Below are 15,305 nucleotides of genomic sequence, written 5' to 3'. Positions count from 1 at the left end.
TATTTACTTAATTAACTTAAGTTTTCAAAATGCTAAAAAGTACTAAAATAATATTTACAGTACATTTAGTTTTGAAACACAAATGTTCCTGTAATGCCCAAGGTCAATCTTGTATAGCAATTACTCAAAATGGCTGCAAAAGTGAAAAAGTCCTGTGGTGTGACAGCCTGTCCTGTAGTGTGACATAATTAAGTCAGATGTCTAGCTAGATTCTAGACTGTTATCTTTGCAATATTAAACATAAATATAAATATATCTCTGTCTCTCTATATATATATTAAACAAATATTGCAAATATATGTATAATATAGGTATATTATATATAATATTAAACATAAATATATATCTGTCTTCATTATACATAATATACCTATATTATACATATATTAAACTTAAATATATATCTGTCTTCATTTGTTTGTTGTATGTGTATGTTAACAGTCACTGATCATTGTTTTTAAAGTGATTTTTGTCAGTTTTTAGGCATGAGCAAAGAAAGGACAAGGAGGTACAGGGAAAGGTTAGCATAGGATGAAGTCAAATTTCTTTTGTTCACTGGAATCTTTGTTCAAAGAGCTGAATTGATGATTTTAACATGCTTTTAATTATTTTAGCATGATTTTAATGACTTTCTCCTGAAAAACAAGATATTTGTTTCGTCTTTTAAGTTAAAAATAGGAATGAATGGTCTTTATGACTGGGTCAGATTTGACGCCTCCAAAATGTTAATTATTCAGTATGTCTTGTTTACTATGTTTTTAGTTCAAATTCATACACTAAGTAATAAGATTGTACTGATATGTTGCATTTTCATTAATGTTCAAATAGAGATGCAAATGAATTTGTTTGTTACAAAAATATTCAATACATTTCACCATAAATGTTCATACAGTGTTTCATTTCGTCCTGTGGTGTGGCGGGATGTCCTGTGGTGTGACATCACTTCAAACACAATTAAACGACTTTTACTATGTTAACTAGCTTAAATGATTATATGCATTTGAAAACATTTCATAATATAACTATATAAAAAAAAATAAACATTTTCAAATATTTTTTCTCATTTTACACAATATTTCCACTGGAGAGAGTGGTAAAAGATGGCACAAGCAAAGAATATAGTCAAAAAACAGCGGTGAAAAAAAAATATATGCAGAATTTTAATGATCATTCTTTAAGAATGCTTGTTAAACTTGAAACATACCTGATTTGTATTTGAAATTAATCATATTTCAATATTTGAATTTTATAGTAATGTCATGTCACACCGCAGGACATATTTTGCCTGGAGCTGTGAGAAAAGCTTAATAAAATACATGATGAGAAAAAAAAAATCTGCTAACCTCTTACAATTTCAAAAACAACAGTATTTGAACTTTTTTAGCAATTTAGAACTTTGTTTTCAAAAATGCTGTTTCACCCTTATTTGTCATCTGCCCACATATCTCTTCCAGAGCTGTGAGATCCAGTCAGAGTCTTCTTTGCTTTTAAGTATAAATATAAGTGCAATACATCAAGTGAAAAGTTAACAAATGAATTGTTCAATCCAGTCATCACTAGACCTCTCTGTTAGGACATATAATATATTGGTCTGATATTTTAAAATAGTAAAAACCTCATCATCCAACGTGATCTCATGAGAATACGTGTGTATTTTTACATAAAGTGTAATTCTACCATACGTACATTTACTTACGTTTTATACACACAGAAACGTATAATACTGACGTATTTACAGCACTAAAACGTAAAATATTTACGTATTAACAGCACAAAAACGTAAATTATTTACGTATGAACAACTCTGCCGACGTACCTATTTGTACGTATTCTTATTTATGCATATTAAAATCGTGGCATTAATGTTTTGACTGTATTGCATTCAAATGTCTTATCAATTACGTTTTCAGTCGCATTTATTATTATTAAATGCAGTTTACTCAAGAAATAGGCTAATAACCATTCGCTCTGTTCGTGCCTTCTGCTGCAAACTCGTTTTGGAGGATTAGCCTACATGCAGTTACACAAGAATACACTTTAAAACCTTAAACATACCTTATTTAATCGTTTAACCATTTTGTAATATTTAATTTATTTACAGTGAGACACAAAATGTGTTTTCTGCCTTCACACAGAGCGAAGCCGGATTAACATTTTCATGGATAAATAACTTAAATTCTGCTCTGTACTAGGGGTGGGCGATACTGCAAATTTCGGTATCGATCCGATACCGAAATACAGGGCCAGTATCGCCGATATCGATACCAATACTTTTTCATTTTAAAAGCATGCACTTGAGCTTGTATGCACTTTCCTGTGCTAGAGCAGTGTGTCATGATTTATGAGGTGAATGCATCATTAATATGCTAAATCTGAATACGTTTTCATGAATACTAAATATTTTGTGATTTGTGCTCTCAACTCGCCTGTAATTATTATTAGTCAGTGACTTTTACAAAACTACCCTAATTATAGTAAAAGTACTATTGTACACTAGCCTAATGTTCAAAAGTTTGGGGTCTGTAAGACTTTTAATTCTGTTCTGCATTTTTTTTATCAAAAATACGGTAAAAACTGTAATATTACAATTTAACATAGGCTATCTGTTTTCTATGTCATACTAAACTGTAATTTATTCAAGTGATCAAAGCTGAATTTTCGGCATCATTACTCCAGTCATGATAATAATTGATTTTAATATGCTGATTTACAGCTCAGGAAACATTTCTTATTATTATCAATGTTGAAAACAGTGATCTGTTTGTGAACAAAGTGAACAAAGATGAAAACATCTTTCATGATATGAAAGATTCGTAAATATTTTACGTTTTGTAGCTGTAAAAAACGTAATATTGTTACGTTTAATTGTTGCAGATACGTCCATATCATACGTTTCAGCATCTATCCAAATGTACAAAACGTACGTTTTCTACCTTTTGAAAATTACGTATTAATACTACGTAGGCTATTAACAATGAGACCAGGCTGCATCATCTGACCATAGAACCCATCCCGTTTGAAGTTCCAGTAGTGTCAGTTACTTTTCAAATGTTCTATGGTCAGATGAAACAAAAACATTAGCTTTTTTGGCAGCAAACACTTAAGATGGGTTTGGTGCACACAGGGATAAAAAAAGTAACCCATGTGTAAAATGAAATACTCTGCTGTATCTTTAATGCTGTGGGCCTAACTTTCTGCCAGGGGTCCTGGACATCTTGTTCAGATACATGGCATCACAGATTTGAACAAATACCAACAGATAAAAAATCTAAACCTGACAGCCTGTGCTAGAAATCTTATAACGGAGAACAGGATGGAGAGATTCTGTATGGAGGAATGGTCTCTGATCTCTTGTCAGGTGTTCTCCAAACTCATCAGGCATCATAGGAGAAGACTCAGAGCTGTTATCTTGGAAAAAAGAGGTTGCAAAAAGTATTTAATAAAAGGGAGAAAAACATTGTTTTTTTGGAGAAAAACATTTATTTCATAATGTGATTTTCCCCCCACTTTCAATTATTTTACTTCAATGAAAGGTTAGATTTTTGCACATTTTGATTTGATTAAAAATGCAGATTTATTTTTTACATCCATATTTGATCATATTTACCAAGGGTGCAAACACTTTTTCACACCACTGTATACATGCAGTTCATTATTAGTTCATGTTAACTAATGAAACGTTATTGTAAAGTGTTACCAAGACATTAATACAAGAAAATAAAGTATAAAAGAGAATGAAGAAACAACATGAATTAAGATGTTTGTGACTGCTATCCGGATGTCATAAGGTGAGTAATCCTGAAAAATGCAGGGAAACAACAAGTGTTTAACAGCAATGAACGATCAACTGCACATACCTCTGCTTAGCCAAGAACTGGTCGAAAGCTGATGACGTAACATGCATGTAGGCCCGCCCTCACGTGATACTGATTGGTCGATTGATAAGCTTAAATCTTATCGGCTAAAGAGACTGGAGACCTCGAAGAGGATTGTGCTGCCAGGAAAGTCTCAAACACACACACACACACACACACACACATCCAAGGCGATTCACACACATGAGTGACGATTTGCACATTCACATTCAAGGATAAACTCGTACATTTTAAACATTCAAAGGTTTTTGAGCACAGTTGTATATCTACGAATTGTGTTTGCATTTGTGAAATATATTTTACGAATATATAATTTTATTTTGCGCATGTGAATTGCTTTTTGTGAATATATATTTTTTTCATGCACGTGAAAATTCTTTTTGGGTGCGTGAATTAGGTTTCATGAATGTGAAATTGTCTACGCATGTATGAATCATGTTTTTTGCATGAATTATTAATGAGATTGATTTGGCTCCATACTTATGGTCTAAATCGTGCACACAATTTATAAATCGTGGGAACGAATTAGTAAATCGTGCGCACGATTTAGCCTACTATTTTTTCTCTGCATGTCATGGGGCTCCTAGAAAAACGTACCTGTGGCAACAATTTTGCAGAACACGTTGTGTCGTGCTCATTTTACGACAGTTTCAAAGCGAAATGTTCAGTAAGTGGCGCTAAAAGCATGTTACATTTTTTTTTTTTTCTGTAACAGATGATCATAAATATGGCTACGTTTTATTATGTTGGAGTTGGCTATCACCCAGTTCTGAATTTAAATGTCGGGTGAGTGGCTCTAAAAGCTCAATGCCATATTAAAATAATTTACACCTAGCCTGGATGCCAACCGAACTTAGCCCCGCTCACAAAATTTGAGGTCAAGAAGTTAGGTCTGGACTGATCTGTTGTGGAGCAACTATGCGGGCGGGCTTTATACGATGATGGAAAGATGATCAACAGTAACAGAATCATCCACGTCACCAAAGAGCGCTTGGGTTGAATTCGTTTACAACAAAGATGGCTGCCGCTGGAGAATTGAGATTCATAGATTCCGCCATCGCGTCTGTTATAGAAGATATCGACAGCGCATTAATTTTAAAAGAGGAACAGAGAACCACGATCAAGGCATTTGTCGACCGGAAAGATGAATGAAGAACATACGTCACTTACTCCGTTGCTCTGATTGGTTGTAGGTCTATCCAATTTAGTGCAGAGGCATTAAGGCCCTTTCACACTGGACGCGATTTTGACACACGAATAATTTGCGCGATGGTTTTATTTTTTGATCAGCTGTTTGTGTAATGAGTGCTTCAACACCGAACGCGAATCTGTTGCGGCGAAAAAACTACTTTTATTTTTTTCGCTTCGATGTCGATTTTTTTTTTTTACTTTTGCAGCGACAGAAAAGGCTTCAGCCAATCATATACTGCCAGGACAACGATTTGAAAGACAATGTGTGGCGTACCATTGCCAACCAACTCGGTTATCACGACTGTGAGTATGTTGTGTGATAGTTTTAGTCGTTGTATAGTCCTGTGCTGTGTAGGCTAGCAGGCTAAACTACATTTGGGATAGAAAGCTAACACTATTATCGTCAAAGATAGACACAGAGACCGTGTTTACTTTGAACATGTAACGTTAAAATGTAGTGAGACTATTTAGGGCTGCTTTTAGTATACAGTACTATACATTCTTTGTGTGATATCTACAGTTTCTAGTCGAATGATTTTAACTTACTTACTTCGTGTGTTACATGTAAATGTGTAGTGACAAAATGCACTGTGTTTAGTTGAAGATGCAAAAACACTGCACATTAGCATACTCCCCTTCAGACTCTCTGTTCTTTAAGATTGGGTGCACCCAAAACCTTCTTTTCTGTCTTTTAAAGAAAATGAAAAGCTCGTCTTCACTGGATGATGATGATGAAGTGTCCATGTTTTCTCAGCTGTCTGCGAGAAAGTTTTGGAATGTTGAAGCTCTCTGAACGTCACAGAGGTCACAAATTCGCGTCGCGGCTGATGTGAATGGTTTTAACGCGAACTATTCGCACACGAACTATTTGCTTTTCCGTTTCGCTTTTTCGTTACGCATCCGGTGTGAAAGGGCCTTTAGGCTTGTTCGACTTGAACCGGCGCTGCACAGACCGATCGGTGAATGACATCAAAGTACCGCAAGAGCAATTAAAAAGCATTAGGAGCCATCTACTTTCTATTCACTCTCGCGGTACTTTGATGTCATTCACCGATCGGTCTGTGCAGCGGTTCAAGTCGAACAAGCCTATTTTCTTGGTCCGGTTGAAACACGCCCCTTAATCACAGCCCAATGGAGCAGTATCAGACTCATTTATTGTCTAGAATCTGAGTATGACGACGTCAGGCTAACGTACACCTACACTAACCCTAAACCTACCCTATAGTGTTTACTAAAGCATATGTGACCAAAAAACGCAATCGTAACCATAACACTTTAGCAACTTGTTTTTGAACTCTTGCCTCTGAGCTCTTTAATCGTGACTCGTCTTTTACCAAGCTCTCCGCATCACAAGTACAATTTTGTACCAGATGAGCTACTGAGCAAGCTTAGTAAACAACAAATGGAGCTGGTTAAGTGATGCAAACTCCAAAATATATTCGTTTACTATGGTAAAGAGTGTTTTGGGGTTATGACATAATTGTGCAAGGAGCCACGTGAAAAAAGTCTTTATTAGCCTAATCTATAATCTGCTCCTGTAATCATAATTGTGTGTGAAAACGATTAAAAGTGCTTGCTGTCTTACTGCCTCTAGAGTTCATTCCTGTTGGAAACTGTAGAGATACAAAATGTTGCCACAGGTACGTTTTTTTTTCCAACGAGCCTGTGTTGCATAAAATGGATCTCAAATCACAAAGACACGTCTCTGTCACACGCACTCAGTTTTGTTGATCTTTAGACAAATCTTCTGACATTATTAAAGTTGTGCTAAAGATGAGACTGTCACGAAGATTAAAACGAAGGTACACAGGATCCAATACGAAGTGATTTTAATCAATCAAGAGTAGTGTTAGTGGCAGGAAACAAAGACAAAGAAATATGTGACTGAAGAAAACAAACTGAAAGTTCATGGAAGTGTAATTAAATGTTAAATTAAACTAAGTTTGGATTGACTTATACCATGACAATAAGTTCAATCACAACACTTGAGAGTCTCAGATCTGTATATTAATACGTGACAGTTTGTAGTTCATCTAATATTAATGACTCTATTGAAAATTTGTCTTGAGGTTTGCCTTCTCTTAGCCAACAGTTAAGAAAGTTCAAGTAAATACTTTCAACATATCTGAAAAATTCTGCAAGGCCAGAAAAATGAATCAGTTGTGCAGGCGTTTACTTTTAGTAGTGAAATTGCATAATGAGGATTTTTGAAAAACAGAAATTAAAAGAAATTAAAAACACACAGACATTGCCCAGTAAAAAGTAGTGAATTGGACAAAAAACAAATGACCTGATAACACATTTGATTGAAAATATTTTGATAAATGATAGGTTTAAGGTGAGTATTAAATATATTTTTACTGGTAGAGCCCTTGTGTGTGCCAGCATGTTTTACATGAAATAATTCTGTGACCAGGAAAGCAAAGCATATCATAACTTCATAATCAGGCTCTGATTCATCACATGCATGGGGTTTGATGTCATAAAGTGGAGTGCTGGTAAAAATTAACACAAAAAAGTGCTTCCTGATCTCAGTGATAGATTATAGGTCAATAGGCTGTTAAACAATTTAAACAATTTTAGTTTCAATTTAAACAATTTTAGTTTCAACTTATTTTAGATTTTTTTTTAATTTCCTAAATGTTATAAAAGTTTAAAAAACAAACGTTTTGTAATATACACTGTCTACCAGTCAAATGTTTCAACCCACTTCATTTGAATTTGTTGCCCTGCATGACCTTAAAACGTTTTCTCTTAAAGTCTTGTGCTTGAATTCTTAAAATGTGTGGACAATATAAATTGTGTTAATGTATGAATATGATTTTTTAGTTTAGTGTCCAATTCACACTATTAACTAGTTGCTTTAATTAGCATGAATATTACAAGGATATTGTCAGTTTGTTAGTACTAATAAAGCACACCCTTTTCTGCATGACCATATTCTACATCCCTTAATCCTACCCAATACCTAAACTTAACAACTACCTTAACTATTAATAAGCAGTGATTTGGAGTTTACTGAGGAAAATTATGGTGAGTCAAAATTAATAGTTAGCCAGTGAGAAATGGACCCTAATCTAAAGTGTGACTTTATATATATTATATATATATATATACATAAAATTTTATTGTATTTATTTTTATTATTATTATTTAATGGGTGAACTGGAGCAGACAATGAAAGAAAAGCCAACAAGTGCCCATCAAACTCCTGTGTTGTAATTCTGAGATCTAAGAGAGTTTTACACTTTTACTTTGACCACTATTTAAGATAGTTTTTGGAATTTTGGTAACTACATAATGTCCTTTCTTCAGTTTAATGAGTGAATAAATGATGACAGAATTAAATTATTTTGATGAACTACCCCTTGTGTCAGTATTAAGACAGTATTGCGTACAGAAATACGTAGCTAATTGTTTTTGCATTCCTTAATGCATACTAAGAAGTGTCACCTCAAAACAATTAAAGAAACACCACACATGTAAATGTGAAAAGGAAGAAGGAAGTAAACTAGTTGCCCCGCCTAGGACTCCCTCAGTGATGCTTAACAGAGTGAGGATGAAGGACGGTATAAAGCACAGTCCATCCAGTCAGTCCAACACACTCTCAGAGCCTTGAGTCCGGAACCAGAGAGCCTGAGACCTGTAACCAGGTGAGAAATGCAACCAATCTAAACCTTATCGTTAGATGGCTTTTTTTGTTGTTGTTGTAAATAAATTTAATTGCACTTTTTACGTAGTTGTTGTGAAACTCTGTGATGCTGATTGCAAATGCAAAGTATAAATGCAAATGTATTTTTAAATCTTATTATTTGTTACATTGTATAGACACTTCTCACTCTAGAATGTTTTTTTAATTGTCAATTTTTTCAGATTCTTTCACAATAAATCTGTATTATTTTTCCTGTGTCTCTTCAAATGTAAAATATGCTCAATATTGAAACATATTTATTTTGTTTAAAAACTGCTATCATATATTATACTCCAAATGACTACAGTATAAAATAACATTTTAATCTTACTTTTAATCTAATTTATTTATTTTAATACTTTTTTTTTTTTTACTTAAATGTAGAGGAATTTATCTTCCAAAACTGAGGAAATGCATAAAACAAAAAGTGCAATTTTCATAAGCAATGTTTTTCATATATGGTCACACTTTGTGTTTCAGAGATGAATCATTGCACCTTGCTTTTTGTGGTCGGGTGCTGTTGTGCCCTTTCAATGGGTGGTAAGTTTATCAGTTAAGGCCCTGATATACTCAAGGACTCTAAGTTCTTTTTCGTTCTTCGCTTTGAAAATACGTGACCAGCGATATACTGTTAGCGAACATCGCAATGTTTTAGATGAATTTGTAAATATGTGCTGCATGCTTTCCTCTCAATAACAAAATAAACATACAACAAAAAACAGAAAACAGCAAGCTTTTTTAAAGAAAACATAAGAAAAGCATCTGATCATACCAACTTGGATATGTTTGCACGAGCTCAGCAAATCGGCACTCCAGTAAAGTCACGTCAAGTTTATATATGAAGACCTCCGATGCGAAAGCCTCTAAAAGCCACCTATTAAAAAGTAAGATAATAATATTGAGTGAATGCTCTCCGCACTTAGTACATCAAATACTTTCACTTCAAACTCACTAAATCCCAGCCTCATCCCATTCAGAAATGTCGGTACTTATGTAGAAACCTATACATAGGAGCCTGATAAAAATGTTAATATTAAAGAAAAACATTAGACGGACTTAGAGGCTTTTGCATCTGAAGTCTTCATTTATCACTTAGTTTAAATAGTTTAGTTTAAACAATAGATTTCTTAAAATCAAGCAACTTTACAGTATTAAACATGAAAAACGGTGTCAGTGTCTCATGTTATCCAAAGTACAACTTAATTCTCTTCTATAAAGCATCTCATGTTCTTCTTGCGGACGTCTGACAGACTGAACAGAAGAAATGAACCAGAGATTTCCTTATCAAAAGAAAAACGGAGCCTCTGCGCACACCAACCTATTAAGTAATCACCTTGGACCAATGGTAGTACGAAGGTGTTTACCAGCTGGAGCGAAGTTTTCTGGAAAGTTAGCTTTGCAAAGCTGTTTCGAACTGCCAAAATGAACTTCATCTAGGCCTGATTTTGTACAAAACGTCCTTTTCCATTCTTCAATTTCACTTGAAATATATTGGGGGCCTTTCAAAAATTAATCAGCTAATGATTAGCAATAAAAAAAATACAGGTACAATACAATTAGTCATTATTAGTATTTATGGGGCAATGATTTGATGATTTAATACCCTTTTCTTTTTTTTAGCAGAAGAAGAGAGTGCCAGGAGACGTTTCATTCTAGATTCAATCGAGGAAGCAAAGCAAATAGTAGATGCTGCTTACAAGTATTCTCGTGATGAGTGAGTAAAGTTTGTAAGAATGTTGCTTAATATTCCTGTGCCATCATTGGTCATTGATCCATTTTATTTTTATAAATCTCCCCTCTTCCAGGAGCTTAGCAAGGGTGCGCAGAGATGTCATCAAGCCTTCCGACAAGCTACGTCTGCTGAAACAGCCAGCTCGAAAGACACGAGACGCTGTGAGAGCCGCAGACTACATGGGGCAAGCGCTCAGACTGATCAGTGAGAAAGCCCATCATGTACAAAAGAGGTCCATCAATGCTACAAGTATGAGTAAAACATGTTGCAAAACTTGCAAAGCTCAGAAAAGATCCATCACTGACTGATGTTCCTTTCTATAAATTGTTGTTATGTGTTTGTCCCCTAGATCTGCTCACTCAAGACGAGCTTAACACGATCACACGTCTGACAGGCTGTGCTGCTCAAGTTCGGCCCCCTTCTTGTAGGACCACACCCCACATAAACAAGTATCGAACTGCCAGCAATGTCTGCAACAACAGGTCTGTCTTGCCCTCGTTATTCAGAGGAGTCTTAATCAAAGACTCAGTGTTTGCCTTGCTAAACAACTGAATTTATCATTCCCAGGAGGAAACCACTTCTTGGTGCATCCAACACCCCTTTTGCCCGATGGTTGCCTGCTGTCTATGAGGATGGCATATCCCAGGCCAAAGGATGGGATCCCAACAGATTGCTTAATGGTGCAGCGCTGCCCCTGGTATGATGATAATGAATAGTTTACAGAAGTCTACTTGACAATCTACTTGGCCTAACCAATCAGATAATAATGTCCTAATTCTGTCTACCTCATTGATTACAGGTCAGACTGGTTTCCAATCGTATTCTAAGCACTGCAGATGCTGACGTAGAGAGTGATCATGACTTTACCTTCATGCTTACCATCTTTGGGCAATGGGTTGACCACGATCTGACTTTTACGCCCACCTCACCAAGCATTAGGTCCTTCAGCAGTGGCCTCAACTGTGACGAGAGCTGTGAGCGCTCTGAACCCTGCTTCCCAATTCCGGTCAGTTAAAGATTGTCCTTTCTTTCAGATATTATCCCACTATTGTTGTTGTATAATAATGATCTTTCATGCTATACTTATTGTCAAAACACAGGCTCCTCCAGGAGATCAACGCCTGCGTCCTGACTCCTGTCTCCCTTTCTTCCGTTCGTCACCGGCCTGTGGTTCTGGGAACACTGCCTATATGTTTGGTGGTGTCCCCAAAGTTCGGGAACAGATCAACACTCTAACAGCTTTCCTAGATGCTGGACAGGTTTACGGGAATGAGGATGGGCTAGCAAAGGAACTACGAGACCTGACTAATGATGGTGGTCTTCTGCGTGTCAACGATCAGTTCAAGGATAATGGACGAGATCACCTGCCCTTTACTAGTGTAAAAAGTAACATGTGTGCCACTCGTAGTAAAACCCTCAATGACACCACCCTAACAGAGGTGCCTTGCTTCATTGCAGGTCAGTAACTTTTTCATTCTTAGAAAATCTTATGCCTTCATATGCAAGTATCAGGCATTTTCCTAGTTGTCATTGGTAAATGCAGCATCTAAAATGTGTGGTATATGCCTACTATTTGCAAATGCTAATGAACTCTTGATGTGTGCAGGGGATGTTCGTGTTGTTGAGAACATTGCTCTTACCTCAGTACATGCACTTTTCTTGAGAGAGCACAATAGATTGGCTCGTGCCCTCCATGTGCAAAATCCTACCTGGAATAGTGAAACCCTCTATCAAGAGGCAAGAAAAATTGTGGGTGCCTACAACCAGGTAAAGACACTCAATGTGCACACTCAGTGCATTAACACAAGCACAAACAGTTACATGCGGAGTACAACATATATTCAACATATATATTAATATATTCAACCTCTCCTTTCTCTTTTAGATCTTGGTGATTAAGGACTACTTGCCGATAATTGTGGGTCCTGAAGCTTACAATAGTCGCCTTGGACAATATCCAGGTTACAATGAAAATGTGGACCCTACCATTGCAAACGTCTTTGCCACTGCAGCTTTCCGTTTTGCCCACCTGGCCATCCAACCCATCATACCTCGTCTTGATAAAAATTACCAGAACCATCCTCAATTTTCAAGTGTGCCCCTCTATGAGGCCTTCTTCTCGCCATGGAGGGTGATATTCGAGGGTGAGTTTGTGGGGCTTGCAGCATACCTACAGAGACCTAAATCTGTCTTCTTTCAAGCTCACTTTATTTCTGCTTTGCTTTTTGCGTAGGGGGCATCGATCCTCTGCTGCGTGGACTGATTGGTCGGCCGGCAAAATTGAACACGCAAGACCACATGATGGTGAATGCTCTTAGAGAGAGACTGTTTGCCTTTACAGCCCACATTGCTTTGGACTTGGCTGCCCTCAATATGCAAAGAGGCCGTGACCACGCTATACCAGGTAAATATTCTGGACTCATACACAACATGCACACCAAGTCTTGGAACCCTTTAACCTGAACCATGTGAAGCCAACTCAGCTTCATGGTGCATTACCACTGCATGTGTTTTTGAGAGAAGACTTACCGGTATCCATCTGTTGTTCCTCATAAGGCTATAATGCATGGCGTCGGTTCTGTGGACTGTCGGTACCTCAGAATGAGCAAGAATTGGCTGTGGTGATGAACAACACTGAATTGGCTCGCAGGCTGATTGAGCTTTATGGCACCCCTGAGAACATTGACATTTGGTTGGGAGGTGTTGCTGAGCCTTTTGTTCCTGGTGGTCGTGTTGGCTCTCTTTTTGCCTGCCTTATCTCTACACAGTTCCAGCACATTCGCGAGGGTGACAGGTAAAGATTTCTGTGTATTTAGTCCAGGGGTGTCCAATCCCTCTCCTGGAAGAGAGAACCTGCTAATCAAGGTCTTCAGGAAATCTCCAGGTAAATGTCCTGTGGCAGGTTGGAGCTAAACTCTGCAGGACACTGGCCCTCCAGGAGCAAGATTGGACATCCCTGATTTAGTCTAAGAGAACAGCATGTGTTTGAGTGGTGTAAATGCCAAGTTGCACGTTGTGTTCAGGTTATGGTGGGAGAACAAAGGAGTGTTTACCACCCAACAAAAAGCATCACTGGCCTCTGTGTCGCTGGCCCGCATCATCTGTGACAACACTGGAATCAGCAGAGTTCCCAGAGATCCTTTCCGCTTCACAAGTTCAGCCAGTTTCGTTAACTGTGGGGATATCCCCGCCTTCGACCTCAACCCTTGGATTGAAACTGGTAAGGCACCACAGTATTAGAGCTCTTGAATGATTATTTGCTGTGTGGTCATACATAAATCTTCTTCCTCTGACTGCAAATTTCTAAGCTTCTTACTGCCTTTTTATGTGCTTGTAGAGGTTGATTTATGGTAGTATAGGCAAACAGGTATTGAAGACATTTTACAATCTGTTCGCATGGTCACCATGGTTTAGTTCACCTTGTGTTGGTGGCATCAACATTACAGACATTGGAAAAGAGGTTAGACAAGTGTTTGTTTTCTCTTAATTGAAAGGAAAAAGAAAAGTAATGTTGTTGTGCACATGACCTATTTACCTTAAAATGGCAATTAATTCACTGTAAAATCTCTAAACCTGACACTGCTTGAGTAATTTATTTTTTGCTGTACACTGTACTGGTGCAGTGACATATATTAATACATTTGGATATCACAACTGTCAAGCACTGTTTCATGAACTGTGCCAAGCCTTTGTAAGCTGTTTAGTCATTTCTGCCTTTCGCTTGCTTCTTTGGGTTTTGCCTGGCTTTGGGGCCTCTTTCACGTTTAAAATAGTTTTTTCACATTTAATGTGAACACTTAGGCTTATAGTACAAACATGTAACATAAATGCATTACCTTTCAGACACCAATTCCTTCATAGGACCTCAAGGACAACCTGGTAAGCCAGTCATACTGTACATTAAACATGGCCTTTAAATATTCCTTCAACATAAAGCCACCAACCTCACTTTCTTTTTAATTATTTAAGCCAGATACCATAACTGACCAACAGAGCCAAGATTACAAATATGATATTCTGTATGTATCAATATCAAATATTTAATTTTTCCAGGTCCACAAGGTGTAGCAGGCCCACCTGGACCTCCAGGACCTCCAGGACCCCCAGGACCCCCAGGACCCCCAGGAGCCCCATGAGCCCCAGTAGCCCGCATTAATACAGCAGGAAATAATCTAATTTGAGTACATTTACATTCATGAATGTTGATTAATGTACATTGTCTCTTTTTTAAACTAAATAAATTGAAATTGACCAAATAACCAAACATCAGGGTTGTTCTTCTGCCAGCATTCCTGGTGTATATGAATTCCAGTTCTCATGCATAGGAACTCGGACTTTGGGCACTGTGACCTTAAAGACAAACTATAATGTACAGCTAACTGCTGAAATAATCAACCTTAATTAGGCTATCATTAGCTGAAGGGAAGAGGATACTTGCCTTGACTTAATTCATTACTATTTTACTTTTATGTAAATGTTTTATTTATTTATTTATTCATTTTAAATGCAGTTGTGTACAAATGCATATATCCTGCGGATAAGAAAAGCCAGAAAAAAAGTCAATAAAATGCAAGTTGTAAATCTGCTACTTTTCCAATGTCTTTATTATTTAATAATGAAGTGCACTTATAATGTTAGTATGACTTTAAATAAAAAATGGTAACACTTTATAATAACTGCACGCTATTTATTAATCGTTAGTTAAGCATTAGTAAACAGTTAATTCATAATTTATAAGGCATTAATAAGCTGTTAATACTATAAATACAGCTATAAATTCTTTATTCTTGATTTGTAAGCATATCTATAATGTGTT

At 36.6% G+C, this 15,305-nt stretch overlaps 1 pseudogene across 1 annotated transcript; it reads left to right on the top strand.

Moving 5' to 3' along the window:
• The first annotated feature begins 9,239 nt into the window (after positions 1 to 9,239).
• Positions 9,240 to 14,894, top strand: LOC308683400 (eosinophil peroxidase-like; annotated as a pseudogene). Its single transcript has 13 exons — positions 9,240 to 9,297; positions 10,378 to 10,471; positions 10,563 to 10,738; positions 10,839 to 10,971; positions 11,057 to 11,186; positions 11,289 to 11,495; positions 11,590 to 11,947; positions 12,096 to 12,256; positions 12,375 to 12,633; positions 12,723 to 12,893; positions 13,046 to 13,283; positions 13,513 to 13,709; positions 14,760 to 14,894. The product of its transcript is annotated as an eosinophil peroxidase-like (transcript).
• The last annotated feature ends 411 nt before the right edge of the window (positions 14,895 to 15,305 follow it).

Source organism: Scardinius erythrophthalmus, assembly GCF_964197995.2.
Source record: "Scardinius erythrophthalmus genome assembly, chromosome: 23".
NCBI classification, from domain to species: Eukaryota; Metazoa; Chordata; class Actinopteri; order Cypriniformes; family Leuciscidae; genus Scardinius; species Scardinius erythrophthalmus.
This window is presented reverse-complemented; position numbering and strand designations above follow the sequence as displayed.